This window comes from Oncorhynchus gorbuscha, linkage group LG20 (assembly GCF_021184085.1).
Source record: "Oncorhynchus gorbuscha isolate QuinsamMale2020 ecotype Even-year linkage group LG20, OgorEven_v1.0, whole genome shotgun sequence".
In the NCBI taxonomy this organism is placed as follows: Eukaryota; Metazoa; Chordata; class Actinopteri; order Salmoniformes; family Salmonidae; genus Oncorhynchus; species Oncorhynchus gorbuscha.
In genome coordinates, this window is record NC_060192.1 from 31,971,648 (window position 1) to 31,977,647 (window position 6,000).

Genomic DNA, 6,000 nt, shown 5'->3' on the forward strand with positions numbered 1-6,000 from the left:
ATCTTACAGTACAGAACCCTACACTACATCTTCCAGTACAGAGCCCTACACTACAGCTTCTAGTGCAGAGCCCTACACTACAGCTTCCAGTGCAGAGCCCTACACTACATCTTACAGTGCAGAACCCTACACTACAGCTTCCAGTGCAGAGCCCTACACTACATCTTACAGTACAGAGCCCTACACTACATCTTACAGTACAGAGCCCTACACTACATCTTACAGTACAGAGCCCTACACTACATCTTACAGTACAGAGCCCTACACTACAGTTTACGTGAGCAGTTGTGCAACGTATAATTTTTACATGAGTATGTACAAGATGTGATATTTAACCCAAATGTAATTTAAGTCTTAATTGCAGTCATTCCTTGAATTCTGTGATTTTATTAAATCTGTGCCAAAATTGTGGTAGGAACGTAACATTAAATTAAATTAACGACTCTGTTGATTATTTTTGCTTCATTGAATGCCAATGTCTGTCAGGCTGGTTCTGTTGTTGTCCTGGACAACTGGGGGGCAGGGTCGCACATACAGGTGAGTTTTATCCACAAAGCCCCTGAATAGGAGTTCTGATCTAAGATCAGTTTTGCCTTTTAGATCATAAAGAATATGATTATATGGTTGGGGTTGGTTGGGGACCTGATCCTAGATCAGCACTCCTACTCCGATACGCTTTTTATTATATTTATTATTTATTTTACTTGGCAAGTCAGTTAAGAAAAAAATGTTATTGACAATGATGGCCTAATCTGGGCCAATCGTGCACCACCCTATGGGACTCCAAATCACAGCTGGATACAATACAGCCTGGATTTGAACCAGGGACTGTAGTGACACATCTTGCACATAGATACAGTGCCTTAGACCACTGCGCCACTCAGGGGTTTTGTGGATATATACAGGGGATATATTAAATGTGTTATTGTACTTATTCACCATGTCAAATCAAACTTTATTTGTCACATGCACCAAATTCAACAGGTAGACCTTACCGTGAAATGCTTACTTACAAGCCCTTAACCAAACTAAAGTAAATAACAATAACAAGGCTATATACAGGAGGTACCGGTACCGAGTCAATGTGCGGGGTTACAGGTTAGTCTAGGTAATTTGCACATGTACTGTAGGTAGGGGTAAAGTAAATATGCATAGATATGATTCACATCAGTATGCTGAGGGAGTACACACAGTACACACAATATATCCTCAAACTGTCACATATCCCTTGAGGAGCTGGTAGTTGTATCATGCACCAATTGAAAAAGGCACGGTTGAGGGATTAGCATCTCAAGTTTTGGATTATAGCGAGTTGCAGATGAAGGAATCAAAACACTCCCGCCACTGCTAAGGAATCAAAACACTCCCGCCACTGCGGTGGCGTAGCAGTCGGACGTCTTGTTGTGTCCCTTGTATATATCGTTTTTTAAACATTATTTTTTTACATATTTTTCTTCGCATATCTTTTAAAACATTTTGCTAAACCTCAATTTCGAAATACCCTCCTGCAACCCGCCTCACCCAATGTAGCGCGGATCTGCTTTTTTTCTAAAGTACTTATATTTACTTCGGATCCGGAACCCCTCAACTGAAGCTGGCCAGCTAACTACCAGCAAACCATTGCTAGCGGTCATCAGCTAACTGGTCATCAGCTAACCTTTAGCTCGGAAAGCTCTCGCCAGTTCGAACAACGCGACTCTAACCAGAGCATAACGGACCTATTATTATAATTTTTTTTATCCCCGGATTCCCACCGCAAACGGAACATTTTCAGCTGGATCTTCACAACTAGCTAACTAGCTAACCGCAACCCCGGATGATTACTCCTGGCTAGCGTTTCCATCCACTTAGCTTGAAGCTAGCCCAACCAGAGCTCCTGTGCTACCACCGAAGCATACTCCTGGGCTACAATATCCGGACCCACGACCGGTCTATCGATGTCACCCCATGAAGAGGCATAAAGAGACTCACCCCATCGCGCCATCCCCCGAAGACTAACTTTCTAGCCCTTGCTATCTGCTTGCTTGCTAATTCGGCCTGCTAACTGCTAGCTTGTTTAGCCCCGGTCCGCTAACTGCTACCTTGCTCAGCCCTGGCCTACTAACTGTTAGCTTGTTAGCACAGGCCTGCTAACTGTCTGAATCGCCGCGTCCCCAGCCAGCCCAACCACTCACATGACCAATATTTACTTCCAATCTCTTTTCACATTTACATTTACATTACATTTAAGTCATTTAGCAGACGCTCTTATCCAGAGCGACTTACAAATTGGTGCATTCACCTTATGACATCCAGTGGGACAGTCACTTAACAATAGTGCATCTAAAACTTAGGGGGGGTGGGGTGAGAGGGATTACTTAACCTATCCTAGGTATTCCTTAAAGAGGTGGGGTTTCAGGTGTCTCCGGAAGGTGGTGATTGACTCCGCTGTCCTGGCGTCGTGAGGGAGTTTGTTCCACCATTGGGGGCCAGGGCAGCGAACAGTTTTGACTGGGCTGAGCGGGAGCTGTACTTCCTCAGTGGTAGGGAGGCGAGCAGGCCAGAGGTGGATGAACGCAGTGCCCTTGTTTGGGTGTAGGGCCTGATCAGAGCCTGGAGGTACTGAGGTGCCGTTCCCCTCACAGCTCCGTAGGCAAGCACCATGGTCTTGTAACGGATGCGAGCTTCAACTGGAAGCCAGTGGAGAGAACGGAGGAGCGGGGTGACGTGAGAGAACTTGGGAAGGTTGAACACCAGACGGGCTGCGGCGTTCTGGATGAGTTGAAGGGGTTTAATGGCACAGGCAGGAGCCCAGCCAACAGCGAGTTGCAGTAATCCAGACGGGAGATGACAAGTGCCTGGATTAGGACCTGCGCCGCTTCCTGTGTGAGGCAGGGTCGTTCTGCGGATGTTGTAGAGCATGAACCTTGTTAGTTGAGAACGACAGGGTGTTGTCCAGGATCACGCCAAGGTTCTTGGCGCTCTGGGAGGAGGACACAATGGAGTTGTCAACCGTGATGGCGAGATCATGGAAAAGGGCAGTCCTTCCCCGGGAGGAAGAGCAGCTCTGTCTTGCCGAGGTTCAGCTTGAGGTGGTGATCCGTCATCCACACTGATATGTCTGCCAGACATGCAGAGATGCGATTCGCCACCTGGTCATCAGAAGGGGAAAGGAGAAGATTAATTGTGTGTCGTCTGCATAGCAATGATAAGAGAGACCATGTGAGGTTATGACAGAGCCAAGTGACTTGGTGTATAGCGAGAATAGGAGAGGGCCAAGAACAGAGCCCTGGGGGACACCAGTGGTGAGAGCGCGTGGTGAGGAGACAGATTCTCGCCACGCCACCTGGTAGGAGCGACCTGTCAGGTAGGACGCAATCCAAGCGTGGGCCGCGCCGGAGATGCCCAACTCGGAGAGGGTGGAGAGGAGGATCTGATGGTTCACAGTATCGAAGGCAGCCGATAGATCTAGAAGGATGAGAGCAGAGGAGAGAGAGTTAGCTTTAGCAGTGCGGAGCGCCTCCGTGATACAGAGGAGAGCAGTCTCAGTTGAATGACTAGTCTTGAAACCTGACTGATTTGGATCAAGAAGGTCATTCAGAGAGAGATAGCTGGCCAAGGACAGCACGTTCAAGAGTTTTGGAGAGAAAAGAAAGAAGGGATACTGGTCTGTAATTGTTGACATCGGAGGGATCGAGTGTAGGTTTTTTCAGAAGGGGTGCAACTCTCGCTCTCTTGAAGACGGAAGGGACGTAGCCAACGGTCAGGGATGAGTTGATGAGCGAGGTGAGGTAAGGGAGAAGGTCTCCGGAAATGGTCTGGAGAAGAGAGGAGGGGATAGGGTCAAGCGGGCAGGTTGTTGGGCACCGTCACAAGAAGAGATTTCATCTGGAGAGAGAGGGGAGAAAGAGGTCAGAGCACAGGGTAGGGCAGTGTGAGCAGAACCAGCGGTGTCGTTTGACTTAGCAAACGAGGATCGGATGTCGTCCCTTCTTTTCAAAATGGTTGACTATCTGCAGAGAGGGAGGAGGGGGGAGGGGCGGAGGATTCAGGAGGGAGGAGAAGGTGGCAAAGAGCTTCCTAGGGTTAGAGGCAGATGCTTGGAATTTAGCGTGGTAGAAAGTGGCTTTAGCAGCAGAGACAGAGGAGGAAAATGTGAGAGGAGGGAGTGAAAGGATGCCAGGTCCGCAGGGAGGCGAGTTTTCCTCCATTTCCGCTCGGCTGCCCGGAGCCCTGTTCTGTGAGCTCGCAATGAGTCATCGAGCCACGGAGCGGGAGGGGAGGACCGAGCCGGCCTGGAGGATAGGGGACATAGAGACAAGGGATGCAGAGAGGGAGGAGAGGAGGGTTGAGGAGGCAGAATCAGGAGATAGGTGGGAGAAGGTTTGAGCGGAGGGAAGAGATGATAGGATGGAAGAGGAGAGAGTAGCGGGGGAGAGAGAGCGAAGGTTGGGACGGCGCCGTAGGGGCAGTGTGGGAGGTGTTGGATGAGAGCTACAAGGCAGTGGTCGGAGACTTGGAGGGGAGTTGCAATGAGGTTAGTGGAAGAACAGCATCTAGTAAAGATGAGGTCGAGCGTATTGCCTGCCTTGTGAGTAGGGGGAAGGTGAGAGGGTGAGGTCAAAAGAGGAGAGGAGTGGAAAGAAGGAGGCAGAGAGGAAAGAGTCAAAGGTAGACGTGGGGGAGGTTAAAGTCGCCCAGAACTGTGAGAGGTGAGCCGTCCTCAGGAAAGGAGCTTATCAAGGCATCAAGCTCATTGATGAACTCTCCGAGGAACCTGGAGGGCGATAAATGATAAGCATGTTAAGCTTGAAAGGGCTAGTAACTGTGACAGCATGGAATTCAAAGGAGGCGATAGACAGATGGGTAAGGGGAGAAAGAGAGAATGACCACTTGGGAGAGATGAGGATCCCGGTGCCACCACCCCGCTGACCAGACGCTCTCGGGGTGTGCGAGAACACGTGGGAGGACGAAGAGAGAGCAGTAGGAGTAGCAGTGTTGTCTGTGGTGATCCATGTTTCAAGTGCCAAGAAGTCGAGGGACTGGAGGGAGGCATAGGCTGAGATGAACTCTGCCTTGTTGACCGCAGATTGGCAGTTCCAGAGGCTACCGGAGACCTGGAACTCCACGTGGGTCGTGCGCGCTGGGACCACCAGAGTAGGGTGGCCGCGGCCACGCGGTGAGGAGCGTTTGTATGGTCTGTGCAGAGAGGAGAGAACAGGGACAGGTATAATTCAATTATACCTTCCGGTAACCTGCCTCACCCAATGTGATACGGAATCGCTATTATTTTTTATTTTTAGAACACATTCAAGAACCTCCAGAAGCTAACCAGCTAACTAGCTGCAAGCTATTTAGTCATTGTTAGCCACTGCTAGCGGCTTTCCCTTCTGCACAGCCAGACCGTTTTTTTACCTGGATAATACTCGCCAGTCCCATCCACCGCTGCCCCCTGGACACTGATCACTTGGCTACATAGCTGATGCATGCTGGACTGTCCATTAATCACGGTACTCCATTCTGCTTGTTTATGTTTTATCTGTCGGCCCCAGCCGCACTCAGGCTCTGTGTGTAGTTAATCCGACCCTCCCTGCCTAGTCAACGCCATTTTACCTGCTGTTGTTGTGCTAGCTGATTAGCTGTTGTTGTCTCACCTACTGTTTAGCTAGCTCTCCCAATTCAACACTTGTGATTACTGTATGCCTCGCTGTATGTCTCTCTCAATATTGTATACTGTTGTTCAGGTTAGTTATCATTGTTTTAGTCTACAATGGAGCCCCTAGTTCCACTCTTCATACCCCTGATACCTCCTTTGTCCCACCTCCCACACATGCGGTGACCTCACCCATTACAACCAGCATGTCCAGAGATACAATCTCTCTCATCATCACCCAGTGCCTGGGCTTACCTCCGCTGTACCCGCACCCCACCATACCCCTGTCTGCGCATTATGCCCTGAATATATTCTACCATGCCCAGAAATCTGCTCCTTTTACTCTCTGTCCCCAACGCTCTAGGCTA